Source organism: Canis lupus, chromosome 7 (assembly GCF_003254725.2).
Source record: "Canis lupus dingo isolate Sandy chromosome 7, ASM325472v2, whole genome shotgun sequence".
NCBI classification, from domain to species: domain Eukaryota; kingdom Metazoa; phylum Chordata; class Mammalia; order Carnivora; family Canidae; genus Canis; species Canis lupus.
In genome coordinates, this window is record NC_064249.1 from 10036674 (window position 1) to 10055069 (window position 18396).

General features: G+C 41.2%; 1 protein-coding gene across 3 annotated transcripts in view; it reads left to right on the forward strand.

Moving 5' to 3' along the window:
* DTL (denticleless E3 ubiquitin protein ligase homolog) overlaps positions 1 to 18396 on the forward strand; it is a 75697-nt gene that overhangs the window by 43880 nt on the left and 13421 nt on the right. For 2 of the 3 annotated variants that reach the window (XR_007411808.1, XR_007411806.1), the window contains exon 17: positions 1 to 18396. This exon is cut by the window's right edge and continues 13103 nt beyond it. The exons of the other annotated variant lie outside the window; for it this stretch is intronic. The gene's annotated coding sequence lies outside the window, so the exon portion shown is untranslated. 3 annotated transcript variants of the gene reach the window in all.

The following is an 18396-nucleotide window of genomic DNA, read 5'->3' on the forward strand; positions in this document are numbered from 1 at the left end:
GTCTTCATAGGAGATCCTTTGGCTGCCCAGGTCTGGATAATGCCACATCATGAAATAACCAGTCACTCATTAAATTCTTGGGAATTATGGAAAAGCCTATGCATTAGCTCTTTAGGTACTGGTTGAAAGTTACAGGGAGGCCAGACATAACATTACATTGGACATGAGGTACGTCTACTGCTTTATGAGATCTGATGCTAGGAGTACAAGTGCAAATTGTTATAAGGGACCCATTTTTTCTGTCTAAAGTGGTAGAAAAACCTGTTTTACTTCTGAGCTATGTTTGAGTGCCTGCTAAAAAAGCACAGTGGTCGTTAGGAAACAGTGTAGGGTAAAGTCAGCCTTTTCAAAAAATCACCTGAGCATATTGTTCAGATCAGTAGGCTCACAGCAAGCACATAGTACACAAATAAGAAGTATTATATTATTAAAGAACAGAAGGCTTGTTCCATCCCCAAAGCTTATCCCTCCCATTTCCCGGCTAAACCAAGAAAGAGGACTTCAAGGATATATAACCAGGTTCTTTATTTTGAATTTCAAAGGTTTAGTATTCCATTTATACTTCATTTCTCTTTAATTTCCTTAACTTGTCATATGCCCCTTCCTGTTTTGACATTCTAAATAATTTGCATTGAAGTCATTTTGTGGACTATGAATAGCACATTTCAAAATACCTTTGAGTAGAATGTTTTCAATTCAGTCAACATTTTATTCATCACCTGGGTGCCAGGCCCTGTGTGAAGCACCTGGTCTGCAGAGTTCTTCTCTTTATTTTTCCGTTGTCAAAGGAGTCACTTTATTGGGTAAAGTCAGCATTTAAGAGAAACAGGCAAAGATCAAATTTTCAAGTCCTTTGAGTGAAATTGTTTGTGAGCAGCTATTAATGTAGCAAGTGCTGTCTAGAAGCAATACACACTCTTCCCTCCAAGAACTTCATTCAACAACTGCCTAGGGCACCTGAACTTTTCAAAGTAAAATGCTCTTCTCATGCATGTTTTTATTATTTTCTTTATGAATTATTCTATTGTGAATAATAGTTAAGAACATGATCTCTATAACCAAACTGCCTAGCTTTGAATCTAAGCCCTGGCTGTGTGACCTTGGGTGAGTTCTTTAACCTACCTGTGAATCAATTTTCTCATTTATAAAATAGGGTTGCATGGTTATCGTATGAATATAGGTTTTAGGATGGTGCCTGGCACATAATAGCTAATGTTTATTGGACAGTTACCATTAGCTGTTATTCTCAAGATAGGGAGAGCAGGAATTTTATCCTTCATTTGATAAATGGACATGAAGGTTTTAACTATTCAGTTCTAACTCATTCCTGTTCATTCCTGTTCAGTCCCTTTCCTCTAGAGCCATGGTCTTCAGAGGTATGGGAACTAAGTAAGAATCACCTGGGAAGCTTTTTTTTTTTTCTTTATGTTGCCTGAGCCTCCCAGTCCTAGCACTTTTCTGAAGGAGCAAGTAGACCTCTAGAAAAACAAAACAACTCCAGTTCCGCAAGTGTTTGAGAGTCGTGATTTTTACCCACCAAGTACACATGAAAATTACAGAGGTTATTTCATATGTGGTCTCAGCCAGTGTGCAAAGAGGCTCTAATTTGCAAATCTGTCTCCTAGATTCCTAAGCAAGCCAAAGCATTTAACTCACACAGAGCCCACACTTCTATTTCCTGACTGCTGCCCTCCTCTCCTCCACCAGCTCTGCTATATTGTTTAATGTGTGCTCACCTCTAGGGAGGAAGCTGCAACTGGCCGGCCTTGGGTGCCAGCTCTTGATCACTTGTTAGGCTGTTGTGTTCCATGGCCAGTGTGTAGGCATGTAAGAGAGGAAGCTCAGAGCAAGCCATGTTGCCCTCTTAGTAGCTCTGATTTTGCAGGATGCAAGATTCAAACATTTGGTTGAGGAGTAATGTTGTAGACTCTAGATTCTTTTTTCTCACTTAATGAGCTTCTTCCCTGGGCTTCTTTTGATACCAATAATACCTGTTGCCAGGGTCACATCAGTGTCAAAATACCAGCCATGAAGGTTTCTTTCATGTTATGGTGGACAAACCCAACATTGGTGTTTCATTTAGCATCCAAGCACCAAATTATGCTGCCACTGCTGTTGTTCAAGACCCTGGTTTCCAAATTTGCAGAAATTTAGAGAATGTGGTATTCTCTTATTAGAAGCTGGCACCTGCACCTCTGCAAACAGTCCCACCGTGCTCAGCCCCCTTTATGGTTGGTGCCAAAATTATCAATTCAAATGAAAATGTTAAGGGCTGCTTTGTTATCAGCCTATTCACTTTTCAAATCATAGTGTAGAAGTATAGTTATTATACAAATCAGCCCTTCCCCCAGCAATATACTACGAGATAATACATGTTACCGAAATAGTGAGCTCTAAATAAGCCATCTGGCCTTTCTGTGTTGACATGAAGTTAACGAATATTGTCATACCACATCATTCAATAATCATTCAGAACCACTCTTCCCCTTTTTAATATCTCTTCCACCTTTTTTCTATAGCCTACCATGTACTCATAATTTTCTAAGAGTTATTTAATAGGAAGCTATGTAATAGGGTTTATTAAGTATAACTGAAATAATAGTGGTACAGGAACTGAAATAATTAAAATCCAGTAGTCATTGTTGTCTCTGTAATGGTCATTATTTCTTTTTTTTTTTTTTAAGATTTTATTTATTTATTCATGAGAGACACAAAGAGAACACAGGCAGAGGGAGGAGAAGCAGGCTTCCATGCAGGAGCCCCATGTGGGACTCAGTCCTAGAATTCCGGAGGCAAAGGCAGACGCTCAACCTCTGAGCCACCCAGGTGTCCCTGTAATGGTCATTATTTGACCCACCAATTAATGTCAAGTTAGAGATGCTGCTTCCTCAAAAGTCTTATTGAATTTAGATAGCTTTATGTAGGAGTAAGAGACTCGGAATCCAAAAATCCATATATTCACAAGGGTTGACTAGCAAACAAGTAGAAGTGAACATTAATAACTTCAGGGTAGGGGTAGGAAGGAGGGTGGTTATGCTAGACATTTCTCAGCTCTCTAATTAGGCAATTAGGTACTGGCCTTGAAGTGTAGAACCTGTAATTAAGTTTCTAGCTTTGGAAAACTATATCCTAAAACCAAGAGATGTAAGCAACAAAGTCTGGAATTATACATGGAGAGTCTGGAGGATAAGGAAAATTAGAATGTGTTTTTTTGATGATTAGGAATGGTTTCTGTTATAGCCAACTCTCCTATACAATAAATTGCACAAGGAGAGGATGCCATTTAGAGCAGCTTGTTAATTTGAGTTACCCTATAGTGTCCTCTTGCCTTTGTGTTTACTTTGACAGTATTTCTAGTCCCATTCACTTTCTCCTTTTTCATGTTATGTTGCCAACTGAACTCAGTTGAATAGTGCTTAAAGCTAGGGTTGTGGATTTGATTCCTAAATGGGCCAGTTCACTTCACTCCGTTCTGTGGCCATTGGCAGTATCTTACTTACCTATTCTAGCCAGCTGCTCCAAAAAGAAGTGGAAAAGTGTTTAGGCTCTATATAAATGCTAGAGACAAACTCATTGTATGTATCTTCATTATACAACCTGAAGGCATTTTGAAAGCCTGTCATTCCTTATTCTCCCTAAAGACCAAGTTAATAAACCTCTTGATCAAACTTATAGGTTGTTTGATGTAATGTACACAATAACCCTATATCCATCTATGGGTGGATATAATTTGTTATCCACATTTTGGGAGACTGGAAACTAAAGCACAAAGAAGTAATTAGCCCAAGGATACATAGCCAGCAGCTTGTGGATTTGGTCTGACTCAAAGCCCACAGTCTTAATTCCCATACTATAATGCCTCAGAGAAAGAAACTTGTCCCTGGCCTTCTATTACTCAAATACATGCTCTCTATTTTGCACACATTTGAACAAGAAGAAGAACTCTCAAAATGTCCCAAATACATTTCTTCTCTGAGTAATAAATGAAATGATACTACTTCTTGGAGAGGACACCATTGTAAACTACCAGAGGAAGGTGATATACAGGGCTAGAAGCTAGAATCAGTACTGATAATGTGTGTTATAGAAACATAAGATTAACAAACATGATTGAAAAAGAAACAGGAAAAAAGGTACAGAAGTTCAAATTTTTCAGAAAAGAGGGATGCCTGGGTAGCTCAGCTGTTGAGCCTCTGCCTTTGGCTCAGGATGTGATCCTGGAGTTCCTGGATTGAGTCCCACATTGGGCTCCCTGCATGGAGCCTGCTTCACCCTCTGCCTATATCTCTGCCTCTCTCTTTCTGTGTCTCTCATGAATAAATAAATAAAATCTTAAAAAAAAAAAAAAACTTCAGAAAAGAAAAAGAGAAAGGCTTGCTCACTAATGTAGGGGAAAGAATGGAGATGAGGCTATATATACCATGTGACCAGGTGATTCCACCCCTGTGCCCTAAGGACGCTTGCATGTGCTGGGCACAAGAAAGGTGTTCAGAGCAGCATTGTTTATACTGGCCAAAGGCTGGAAACAACCCAAATATCCATCTACAGTAGAATGGGTAAACTGGGATGCTTATGGTAGACACTCTTAACCATGAAATGAAAAAGAATAAACTAGCTACACAGAACCTGAATGAATGTTAGAATGGTGAGCAAAAGAGGCAAGAAACGAGGGGATGCATGTAGGATGATTCTCTTCATATCAGATGTTAACAAAAAATGCAAATCTGAGGCAAATCATTAAACACAATAAATTAAGATAGTGGATCCCTCTGGAAGGCTGTACTTGGGAAGTAGCACAGCAAGGACTTCTAGGTTATGGCAAGGTTCTCTCTTCCTCTGCTTGGTAGTTACATGTATTTGTATTTGCTTTATAATTATGTCTTACATTTGTGTTTTATGCATGTTTCTGTTTTATGATTATGATGTTTGTAAAAGTTTTTGAAAAGGAATAAAGATCAGATAGTTCTCTAGAGATTTTTTCTCCAGAAGAAGCAGAAGTTCTCTAATAGGCAAGACGTGGGGATGGGGAAATTCTAGTTAGTTTTGATAGTGACAGTTGATTCAAGTGGAGTGAGGTACTCGGCAAGTCTGTGGGCTCTTTTTAATACTTTCTAAGGAAACTCCTCTGTTCCCTCAACACAGAAGGATGAACTGGCTTGCATCCACATATACTGTCAGGATTTACTGAAAAGGCAAGAACTGAGCCTTCAGCAAACCATGTAATCACTCAGACATGGGGTTGGGATTTTCATAATTGTGACTGAGACAGAAGTTAGCAGGGAGGACTAATTAGAAGAGAAGGTCCTGCAGTATCTGACCTCCTAAAAGCTTCACACTAAGTACATTTCTTCCTTTTTCCTTCTTTCCCCACTCATATTTTTCTCTTCCCAAGGTCCTTCATCAAATCCAGGCAGAATGGACCATGGAAATCAAATTCTTATTTCAAGATGGAGAAACCATCTTGGCCTGGGGAAGTTAACCAATTTGACTAAGGTCACAAAACCAGTTAGTGGCAAAATCCATTCTGGTACCCCGCATTCTTGGTGCCCTAGTCTTCCTGATCCACTAGCCCTTCCTCTATGTAACCATTTTTAAGGTTCAGTTCAGACCCTCTACCTTCCTATGGGAGGTATTCACAGATTTTCCTAGTTAAGCCTTCCACTCAGCCCCTCCGTCATGCCTTGTGCTTACCATATTTGTCTTAGAATTATTTCCATATTCCCTCTACCAGATTGTATCCTCCTAGATGTGAAACTGGTCTTACTCATTTCTGCATATCTAGTGGTATGTATGCTTATGAGAGCCAATTATAAATATTCAAGAACTTTGTGAGCTGGTCATTAAAATGCTGGTAGCTTGAAATTGGTCCTGGTGAGTCTTTACACCATGGAATAGACAAAAGCTACAAATGAGGGCCTTTTTCCCCCGGGGAGCCAACACATCACTATATGAATCCCACCACCAACACCAGCCACCCCTGCACTTGCTGTAATGCAGAGCAGTTGCAACAAGCATGGAGAAGAAGGAAGGGAACCAGTGTGAATGCAGACCATGAAGTAAAGAGAATTAAAAAAGCATGAGTTAAGGAACCCAGGGAAGAGAATTTTTTGAGAAATGGGTAGTTCATTGCTGCAGAGAAGTTCAGAAGCTGAGAGCTTAAATAAAGCCAGAACATCTTTGTCCTTCTACAGAGCTTTTTCAATAGCATAATAAGACTGAACTGTGGCTGGGAATGAAAAGATAGGGGTGGTTAGGAAATATCAGTAAATGTAGATGCCTTTCAAAAGAAAAAGCAGTCTTTCTTACTGAGCAGCCATTTGCTGAATACCTACTATGTGTCAGGCATTGCAGTAAGCAAAGATAACATACAGACCTGTCCTCAAGCTTCTCCCAGGTGCCTAGGGTGACAAGAGAACAGAACATTGCATGATAAGGATTCTGATGAAGACACTATATGGGGGCTGTTGGGAGTACATTGGACTGAGCCTGCACATCCAGGGGGAGGTTCCAATACTAAAGCTAGCTGAGCTGAACCCTAGAGAAGGAACATTTTCCAGATGGTAAGTGAAGGAATAGCAAAATAGCTTGAACAGCAATTTGAGGGTGTACGAAAGAGGATTTTTATTGTAGAAAGATGATTCTGGTAGCAGTGTGGAGGGTGCATTGGAAAGAAACCAGACTTTAGTGACCCAGTCAGAAGACTGTAGTCATCCAAGCAGTGAGGAGGTGGGCGTGAAGTAAAGTAATGGTGGTGCTGATAAGAGGATATTGTCAGTTTGAGAGCTACTCCTGAAATGGCAAACTAGTGTTTTCTTAGTTGGGTAAAACAGGAATCATGAATCCCAGGATCCTGGAACTGGCAAATGGGTAACGGTGGTATCATTTGGGGACAGAGAGTACAGAAGTGATAGGATTATGAGAGGTTATTCTCATAGGAGACACCTAATGGACAGCCAGTGGAGAAGCCCCATCAGTAGCTGTATCTATACAATTGGAGCTCTGGAGAGTGGTCTAAAGTGGAAAGAATTTTCAGAATATTAGGTGGGAAAAGAATAGTTAAAAGAGCTCATAGAGATTAGAAAAAATGTTTGGCACCATGTTTCTCAAACTTGAGCAAGTACCCCCACCAGTTTTTGATTCACGGAGTCTGAGTTGGGACCTGAAAATCTACATTTCTACAAGTTCCAGGGCCATGCCAACGCTGCTTGTCTGGGAACCGCTGGGAGAACCATCAATGTGGAGAAAAGCCAGCATTTGGGGGTGATTAAAGAGGGAAGAGGAGACAGGAACGTGTGAGGAGGAGTCAGTCATTTTAGAAAGAGGTGGTCAAGATAGAGTGTCAGGAACTAAAACTGAATAAAGTCAGGCAAGATGAAGAACAAATAATGTCAGTTGCATTTGATAATTTAGAGGGGTAGTATTGGAGCCAGATGGCAGTATCAGGGAGAAAAGGGGGGATAGCCAACACGTTTACTCTCCAAGGAGTCCACCTGAGACGAGAAGTGAGAAAGGATAGACACTGGGGAGCGGGCTATGGTGAGGAAAAGATCTGTGGTTGGGAAGGATGGAGCAGATGTATAGGCTAGGCGAAAGGAGGGTATGGAGAAGAGAAGGAAGGGAACAAATGCTTCAAGTGCCTTATCTGTGCCAGGCTCTATGCTAGGCTCCTTCATAAATACAACCCTTTAAGGGTATTATTATTATCCCCACCTTACAGAAAAAGACACAAAACCTCTGCGTTTAAATCATTTGCCCATAAAAGCTAGCGAGTAATAGAGGGATTTAAGTCCCAGCCTCCAAAGCCAGTTTGCATGGAAATGGCTTGAAATAACCCTTATGAAAATTAACAGTGTCTTCTCCCCTCCCTAGAGAATGGAGACTGAGACTCCACAGCCCAGTTAAATAGTTGGAAAGACCCAGGGTTATGGTATATGTTGTCCAGAGGGAAGCTGTACGGGAGCTCATTCAATCACAAATGAGGCAGGAGAAAATAAAATACCCTCAAGGTTCTAAATGCTCACTGGGAATTCTGAGGGGATGCCTTTGTTCTCTGATCGAAACTGGCCAAAAGTAATAGAGTTGAAATACACATACATCCAATTAGGAGTGGACAAGGGTTGATTTAAAAGCTTACCAGACTGCAACCGGAGCTCTGACGAAAGTCAACCAGCTCTGCAGAGTTTATAAAATCATCCCATGAAGAGACACAATATGTCTCACCCAACCAGATTCCCTAATCTTGACCCTGTCACTTGTTAATTCTGTGACCTTCTGCAATTTATCAAATCTTTCTGAGCCCCAGTTTCTCTGCCAAGTAAGAGCAGTATTCACGGTATTTTCCTCATTGACGTTGGGTAGGGGTCAAATGAACTAGCATGTATAAAGTGCCTAGACAAGTGCCAGGTGTGTGTAAAGTTTTTAACTTTCTGGGGTGCCAAAAATTCCACCTTGAAGAACAAATGGTGGGGAAGAGAGACACGTAATCTTAACAGGATGGTTTGTTGAGGGCTCAGGCAGCATAGAAATTATAAATTTTCAGCAGAGCTCAGCAATCTGGGAGCAGAGGCGAAGAAAGCGGAGTTAAGAGAGTAGCCAAGATAGGAAGTCAGCAAGGAAGAACCCAGGGAAGAATAAAGAAAGGGATCCATGGGAACGGACCAGCAGGTCCAGGCTGGATATGAAGGAAGTGAGAGTTTCCGGGGAGGATGAGCAGATGAAGAAATACTTTGACAGGTAGAAAGAAGCTAAAGAAGTTAAATAGGTTGTGGTCCACACGGGGCTATGAGAACTTGAGGTGATGAGCCATTACTGATGCCGGTGTTGAAATTATGTTCATCACAGTGAATGATGGGTTGGGCAGAATTTAGTCATTTGTAATTTTCAAAATGATGGTGAATCCAGGGTGTCTGAAGGGTCCCCTCACCACTCAGGGATAAAATGGCTGGGAAAGCTGTGAGGCAGGATAGGAGGATAGGAAAGTGCCAAAAATCAGTAAACGGTTGGAGAAGGTGGCCTATAAGATGGGACAGCGTGCCCAAGAGACATGGTCTGGAGAAACAGGAACTCCGAACCTGGGGAAAAGAACAGGTTTTTCTCCAAACTTCAACCTCTACCTTCAGGGGAGGTAAGAAGCAACCTCTTCTGGAGAGGACAGGGAAACAAGGCAGATCAGGTTTTCATTTAGGATAAGAAGGTGGAAAGAGTATGTGTTGAAAAGGTGGGGAAGGTAAGGAAACATGTTCACAATTAATGTGCTGTACAGTCCAGGGGCAAGGAGTTAGATGTTCAGTGGCCTAGAAGCAGTTAAGTAGAGCCCAGGCCTGTGGTAGGATTACTGCCTGACAGGAAGGGAGCGTGGGAAGCCAAGTCACGTCTGCACACAGCCCTGCCTGGGCCCACCATCTCAGGACAGGACCCTGCCAGAGGAAAGAACCGTGGCCTGCTGGGTCAGTGCACTAGGCCTATTTCTGTACATTTGGGCTGCTGAGTAATGGCTCCAAAGGCAGTGCCAGCATCTCACAGGGCACAAGGGGAAAGTGAGAAGTAGGGCTTGGCACCTTATTTTGGGACCTGCCGTCACAGGCCCAGCCCTCCAATTCTGCGTGCCTGACGCTCAGCTGTAGCTCTGACTGTGAGCCTGGATGACCAGCCCCACAGGTCTGGCTAAGATGCCCAGAGAGCCCTCAAGAAAGGAGAGCTCTGTGGTTTCCTCATAGATCGAGAATTCTGAGTCCATATTTCCTGAAGGAGGATTGCCAGTCAGGCCAGTTGGTCAACCCACTAGGCTAGTGCCTCAGCTTAATGGCCCTCAAAAGTGAATCCTGTCTTTCTTGCTATTCAGACATTCTTTTAAAATTACTATGAAATGGGATCCCTGGGTGGCGCAGCGGTTTGGCGCCTGCCTTTGGCCCAGGGCGCGATCCTGGAAACCCGGGATCGAATCCCACGTCAGGCTCCTGGTGCATGGAGCCTGCTTCTCCCTCTGCCTGTGTCTCTGCCTCTCTCTCTCTCTCACTGTGTGCCTATCATAAATAAATAAATAAATAAATAAATAAATAAATAAATAAATAAATAAATATTAACAAAAATAAAATTACTATGAAATAACAGTGACATGCAGGATACCTACAAACACTGCTCCAAACCTGAGGTATCAAGGTATGCAGTTTGAGCTGGAATATACTTTGAGCTAGATTCCACAGGTGAAGATCCACCTGTACTCTCCCAGCCAGTCCCCTGTGTGTCCATGGTGAGTACATGTGTGACTGCTGGCTGGGGCTAGGGCTCAGTCTAATGTTGGAAACAGTCACATACACACAGGTCAAACCTGTGATCCCATGAGCACAGGGCTCTAGCAACTCACGCTAACTGGCCCTGAGAGGCCTTAGGACAAGCCTTTGAGTTAGTTGCTACTGAACAGATAGATCCAAAGACTGCCCTGGCAATGCTTGTGGCTCTTTAATTGTAAGTCTGGTTGCCTTAAACCTTCCAGCCTCCCTTAGATCCATCCATGGCCTCCCAAGGTGAATCCCCATTAATACCTTGACTTCCTCTAAACTTAACCCCTTTTATTAAAAAGTAAACCTTGTTAATTTCCTGGGATTTCTTAGGAATTCAAGTTTTCTCTTATATTAAATACCTATAAGGAATAAAGAAATTGGGATCCAACAGGTTTGAGTGGTTTGTAGTGAACTCCAGAACTCTACAGCAAAGCAGTGATTAGAGCCCAATGGGAGTTCTGCCTCTTTCACTTGACCCACCTCTGCCTGCTTGCCAGTTTGTGCCAGTCTAAGAACCAAACCATTGGTGACTACAGGTATGGGATCCTTCTTCATCAGTGCCACCTATCTCTCTGACAGTCTTGGGCATCACTGCATCACGTAGACATTATCATTACACTAGGGGGAACTTTTTTGACACAGACTTCTGGCAATCACTTTTCTACTTTGTTTTTATAAGTTTGGCTTTTTTTTTTTCTTTTTCTAGTTTTTAGATTCCACGTGTAGCATTTGCCTTTCTCTATTTCACTTTTTTCCCTTAGCAAAATGCCCTCAAGATCCATCCATGTTGCAGGATTTTCTTTTTCCTTATGACCAAATAATATTCCTCTATGTGTGTGTGTGTGTGTGTGTGTGTGTGTGTGTGTGTGTGTGTGTGTGTGTGTGTCATATCTTTATCCATTCATCTATTGATACTTTTATCATTTCCATACCTTGACTATTGTGAATAATGCTGCAATGAACACGGGAGTGCAGATACTGCTTCAAGATCCTGTTTTCATTTCTTTTGGATAAATACTCAGCAGTGGAATTGCTGGATCAAATGGGAGTTCTATTTTTAAATTTTTTGAGGAACCTCCATATTGTTTCCCATAGTGGCTACAATTTGCATTCCCACCAACAGTGTACAGGGTTCCCTTTTCCCTACCTCCCCACCAGCACTTGTTACCTCTTGTCTTTTTGATGATAGCCGTTCTAACAGTAACAGGTGTGAGGTGATAGCTCATTGTGGTTTTTATTTGCATTTCTCTGATAATTAGTGATGTTGAGTACATTCTCATGTACCTATTGGCCATCTGTATACCTTCTTTTGGGAAAATGTCTATTCAGTTCCTCTGACCATTTTTTAATTGAATTGTTTTGGGACTTTTGTTTGTTTCTTTCTGAGTTATAGGAGTTCTTTATGTATTTTAGATATAACCCCTTATATATGACTTGCAAATATTTTCTAACATTTAGTAGGTTGCCTTTTCATTTTGCTGATTATTTCCTTTGCTATTCAGAAGCTTTTAGTTTGATGTAGTCCCACTTATTTTTGCTTTTGTTGTCTTTGCTTTTGTTGTAAAATCCAAAAAAAAATCGTTGCCAAGACTGATACAAAGGAGCTTAACTCCTGTTTTCTTGCAGCATTGTTATGGTTTCAGGTTTTTTTTTTTTTTTTTTTTTTTTTTTTTTTTTTTTTTTTTTTGGTTTCAGGTTTTATGTTTAAGTCTCTAATCTATTTGAGTTGATCTTTGTGTATGGTGTAAGACAGGAAGTCTGGTTTCTTTGTTTTGCATTTTGTTGCCCAGTTTTCCTGGTGCTATTTATTGAAGAGACTGTACTTTCCCCCACTATAGATTCTTGGGTGGTTAAAACGTTATTGACCATATATGCATGGGTCTATCCTGTTCCCATTGAAGTGTGTCTGTTTTTATGTCAATACCATACTGTTTTAATTACTATAACTTTGTGATATAGTTTGAAATCAGGAAGTGTGATGCTTCCAGCTTTGTTTTTCTCTTACAACATTTCTTTAGCTATTTGGGGTCTTCTGTGATTCCATACAAATTTTAGGATTGTTTGTTCTATTTCTGTGAAATATCCCATTGGAATTTTGATAGAGATTGCAATGAATCTGTAGCTTGCCTTGGGTAGTATGGAGATTTAATAATATTCTTCTTTTAAAAAAAAGATTTTATTTATGTATTTATGAGAGACACAGAGAGAGGCAGAGACATAGGCAGAGGGAAAAGCAGGCTTCACTCAGGGAGCCTGATGTGGGACTGAATCCTGGGACTCTAAGATCATGACCTGGGCCGAAGGCAGCGCTAAACCGCTGAGCCATTCAGGGATCCCCAATATTAATTCTTCTAATCCATGAACATGGAATATCTTTCCATATATTTATGTCTTCTTTGATTTCTTTCATTGGTGTCTTATAGTTTACAGCATACAGATCATTCACCTCCTTGGTTAACTTTATTCCTGGGTATTTCATTATTTCGATGCAACTGTAAATGGGGTTCTTAATTTCCCTGTGATCGTTATTAGTGCATAGAAACACAACTGATTTTTGTAAATTGATTTTGTGTCCTACATCTTTATTGAATTTGTTTATTACAGTTTTTTGGTGGAGTCCTTGGGGTTTTTATATATAATAATCACGTCATCTGCAAATAGAGACAGTTTTACTCCTTTCTTTCTTATTCAGATGTCTGTTTATTTCTTTTTCTCACCTACTTGCTCTGGCTGGGACTTCTAACACTATACTAAATTAAAGTAGTGAGAGGGCATCCTTGTCTTGTTTCTCATCTTTAAGGAAACGCTTTCAGCTTTTCACTGTTGAATATATTAGCTGTCATATATGGCCTTTATTATGTTGAGGTACATTCTCATTATATTATATATTATGTGCTTGTCATATATGACCTTTATTATGTTGAGGTACATTCTCTCTATACCAAGTTATTGAGAACTCACATAATCTTTACAACAGCCTGCCAAGGGAATCCTTTTATTAACCTCATCTTAAAGATCAGGAAATTGGCCTTACAGCTTACAAAAAGTTAAGTAATTTCCCCAAAGTTTGCAAGTGACAAAGCCAGAACTGGACCCAGCAGTCTGACCCCTCCAAAGCCCCTTTTGAAAGCTGAAGTAGAAGGCCATGGTGGAAGCAAGCTTTAATTGTCGCTCCTCCAGCCTGCAGCATGCCCAGAGAGAGCTGTCCTGTGGTGTCTGTGTTATTCATTTAGCCATGGATGATACTGCATGTTATACTATACTTTCCTATGTGTGTGGCTTAGTATTTTTATTTATTTTTTTAATTTATTTTATTTTTTTTAAGTTTGATTTATTTAGTCATGAGAGACACACAGAGAGGCAGAGACATAGGCAGAGGGAAAAGCAGGCTCCTCGCAAGGAGCTCCATGCAGAACTCAATCCCAGGACCCTGGGATCGTGACCTGAGCCAAAGGCAGACACTCAACCACTGAGCCACCCAGGTGCCCAGTATTTTTAAAAATACATTGTGAGCTCCTTGAGATAGGGATCATGTTCCACTATAGCCCTGCACACATGCCAAGCAAACTGTTCAGTAAGCACACTGTATTTGTCCATTGGGGCTCAAAATTACCCGAGGACAGACACATGCAACACAAAAAATCAGAGCTGTATCTTAAAGATCTTCTAGGCTTCGAGTCTCATTTTACAGTTGACAAAACCAAGGCCTAAAAAGTAGAGTCAGAGCCATGGGGTTCAACACGTTCCTCTGGGTGGAGCCATCCTAAATTATTCTCTCTCCCTTGACCCTTTCTTCTGGGACTGTGCTGGGATTCTGTGTATTTCATCTGTGTTAAACCCTCAGAATCCAGTGTCTGTAAAACAGCTAAAATCTGGTGTTAACACCAGTTTAATCAGATTTATACCCAGAATATATCAGCCTTATAGTCAAAAAGAGCCTTAGAAATCATTTCCATTCAACTCTCAGGTTGTAGATGAAGTAACAGGCCCAGAAATGGCAGGCAACCTCCCAGTTCATCAGCTGGCCGGTACTTATCATTTAAATGAGGCTCCTCTGGCCAGAGGGAGCAAAGATACATAGGAAATACACATTGGCCTTCTTCTGGTTGGAGCATGTGTGTCAGATGAGGGTGGAGTGTGACTGTCTTCCCAAGCCAGTGTGCTTGGGGAACATTGTCCACTCTTCAGAGTCAACAGTAGCTCACCCTGTGCTAACCCTCTCTGCGCTGTTCTCTAAGCACTAGAAGTCACAGTTTAGGCCTGTGGGGGAGCTGGAACTTGATTCCCCCACTCTTTCCATTTCTCCAGCCCTTCCTTTCCCAGTGCCAACTCTGGCCCAGCCACCAGGTTAGGAATGTCACACATGTACAAATCATTAACTTCTCTGCCCTGCCCTGTTTCTTCTCCTTGGGTAAAAAGCCTAGACCTAAGGAAAGTAAGTGGCTCCATTCTATTTTGCTTTTCACAGAAGCAAAGGGCCAGAGGAAAGAGAAGCCCCACTGCTTCTTATAGGAAGTGTTGGCACCAGAGTATCAAATGGGTAGTGCATTAAAGAAGGCTGTTTTGTCCTCACTAGAGCTTACCAGTGACCTTCCTCGGGAGTCAAGCCCTGCCCCTCCCATGCACTCACAAGCACAGTATGGATCAAGAAGCAGCACATATAAAAAGACCTTTTCTGAAAACTGAAAGGGATTGTTCCTGACAAGCCTGCAGAAACAGCAAAGAGCATATGGGAGGCTGAGCTCTACATAGGGAAATCTGTCAGACTAACAAAAGACAAGCTTTCCCAGGGACAGGAAGTTTGGAAGGTGGACTTCAGAGAAACTCTTTCAGTGGGGACAGAGGAACCATCCTCTTCCCAATTCCCTCCAGCTGTTCTTGGGCAGCTGGCTCATGCCCACCCACCCAGGCCCACAAGCAGGTGAGAGACATTTTCATCTCCTGTATGGCTAAATTGCAACCACAAATGAACCATTCTGTCTGTTTCCTTCTTGCCTGCACCCAAATACTACTGAAGACAGTCTCACTGTCAGGCAGATGGGTTACTACATCAGGATCACCAGCCCTACATGGGACGAAAGGGTGGATGAAAGCTTATTACTTGTCTCTGGTCAGGTCACACTCCTATCGACAACTTTTTCAAACCTTCCCTACTCCCCTGCCCTTCTGATGCCCTCTGCATCAACAAGTCAACATTGAGTCTTTCATTTGTGTTACCAAATGTTTAAACCTACCCACATATTCACCCTTCCTTCTTGCTTCGTCTTACAATTGAAAAGTTCTTCCTTCTAATTAACCAAGAGCAGTTCCACTACTTGTATAGCCCATCTTTCACCCACATTTTCATGAACCTCATCTGTAATTTATCCAGTCTTGCTCTTGTGTATCCAGTCTTTCCCTCTCTAATAGATCCATCTTATCGTTACTTAAACTCTTATCTTTCTCAACAAAAAAAGAATCTCTGAACATACATCCTCTGTCTGTGGCCTTCTGTCTCTCTTTCTCTATACAATCTAATTCCTCAGAGTAGTTCCACTTTCTCACCTCCCATTTACCGTTCAGCCCACTCCAGCCTGGCTTTTGCTGTTGTTATTCTGCTAAAATAGCTCTGGCAGTGGCCATCAGTAATATCTATGGTCAATACAGTGGTCATCTTCCAATAGTCATCTTGCCTTTTCAGCATTTGACTCTACTGAATTGTTGAATGACCATTGCTTTTTTCTTAAAAAACAAAACAAACCAAAACTTCGCCTGCCTTCTTCTATGACACAATGCTTTTCTTATATCTTTGACCTGATCTTTGACCCTGATCTTGCTAAATCTCCCTTACATTCTTCTCTACCTAGCCATTAGTTGTTTGAGTTCAAGCTATGGAGCTATCTTTACATCTGTTTATTTGAAAGTGCTTTTAAACATCACACCTTACTGCCTTATTAAAATGTTTAAATCAGGGGCACCTGGGTGGCTCAGTTAATTAAGTGTCCAACTCTTGATTTGGATTCAGGTCATGATCTCAGGGTCGTGGGATGGAGCCCTGCATCAGGCCCTGTGCTGGGGGTGGAGCCTCCTTAGGATTGTCTCATGCCCTCTCCTCCTTTCCTCCTCTTCCTCTCTTAAAAAAAAAAGAAGTTAAAATCAATGTATTATAAACATCTTCCCATATTTGCAAAATTATTTCTATGAGTGCTTATTGTGGATGTACCACAACTTACTTATTTTGCCTCCTGTTGTTAGTCATGTAGGTCATTTCTAATATTTTTACTTTTATAAATAGTACTATGATAAAATTCCTTGTCTAGTCCTTTCACATGTGGCTAGACAAATGATATTAATATTGATTACTACCATCCAGTCAATAATAAGTTGCTATGGAGAAGTTGGAGATATTTAGAAAATATACACTTAGTGTTTTGAAGCCAGTGACATAGAGTACAACTAACCAAGTTTGCCCACACAGCAAGTGCCCACACAGCAGGACAAAATCTTTGACAAAAGAAACTGGCTTGGTCAAGGATAATATATCTGCTATTTCTCTGTTCTTCTGAGCTTTCAACATGGGAGGTACTATCACAGATGATAAGGAGTTCTGGCCAAGGAACTGCTCACTCTGAAAGTCATGAGCTATTTGCCTTATTCCCACCCTATACTTTGGCAGGAGTCAGTCCTGATGGAGCCAGTTGGATCTCAAATGACTCCAGAGTAGTCTGAGGACATGGATTGACTAGAGCAGTTTCTGAGGCCCGTATCAATCCTGGAACTGATCTGTCAGGCCCAGACTGGGATGGCCACAGGACCAAACAGGTCAGCAAAAGTCAGAGCCAGAAAATCAGCAAGACAGAATGAGGCACAGTCCTGGGAGTGAGAGAGAATGGGGACGGAGGAGAAGGAGAGTTAGCACAAACAACCCCAGGGTTCCTCTTCGTCTCCCAAATATTTAATATTGAAGTGTCCCAGGTCTTAGTCCTTGGACTTCTCTTTTCTACCTATACTTTCTTCCTTGGTGATCTCATTCAGACTCATGACTTCTAATACCATCTATAGAGACCGTTCCCAATTGCATATTTCTAGCCTGATCTCCAACCTGAACACCTGACTCTTATATCCCCCTGAAAAGTTGACAGCCCCACTTGAATGTTTAACAGGTATTCAGGCTTAACATTTTTAAAACTAAACTCCTAATTTTACTCCCCCCACCCCAATTCTGATCAAACCTTAGGTAATAGCAATGTCACCCTTCTAGTTTTGGATCCAAAAACTTGAAATCATCCTTGATTGATACCTCTCTTTTTCTTACAACCTATATCCAACTTAGAATCAAATTCCATTGGCTTTATCTTCAAAATATAATCAGACTCTGCTTCCATCCATGAAAAAATGGGAAGTACTCTCTCACCATAACCAACTGAAAAACTGGATCAAGGACATGATGCAACTATCTTTAGACATTGGACTAGAGGCAGAACAGGACTGTTCTGATCCCTAAGGGAAGAGAAATAAATGAGATGAACCCTCAGATGTGGAGGAAATTTTCAGATTACTCAGCCTCCATTACAGCACCATTGCACAAATTTTTATAGATTGGAAAAACCCTAACAGAGCCCAGTGATCTTGCTGAACTGAGGAGGCAAGTTAGAATTTGAGGAAGCTAAGTCAGCTAAAATTTGCTAGATAAATATCAAAAAGAAAGAAGCTACATGGAGAAAGAGCTCTATATAAGAAGTTTACTCTTTGTACACCAGTCTGTGTGCAAAGGGTGATACTTCACAACTCTAGGCCAAAGAAAAACTGCTGGAAAAAGACTTAATTCCTGAGAGCCAAAAGCTGAAAAATTCTTAAGACTTATGTAGGGCTGGGAATCATTCAAGTTCTTACCAGCCAGAGTAGAGAGGCCTTGTTGTGGCAGATTGTATTTTCCAGTATCTCCCACACCACATACTCTTCTACAACGTGAGTTGCTATACCCACATCAAGAAGTAGTCTTTTTTTGTTTTGTTTTGTTTTGTCCTTTAATCTTGGAAGGTTTATGACTGTTTCTACCAATTGAACAAGGTAGTGATACTGTGTTGACTTTGAGGCTAGTTTGGAAAGGCAATATAGCTTGCAGACCAGAGTCAAC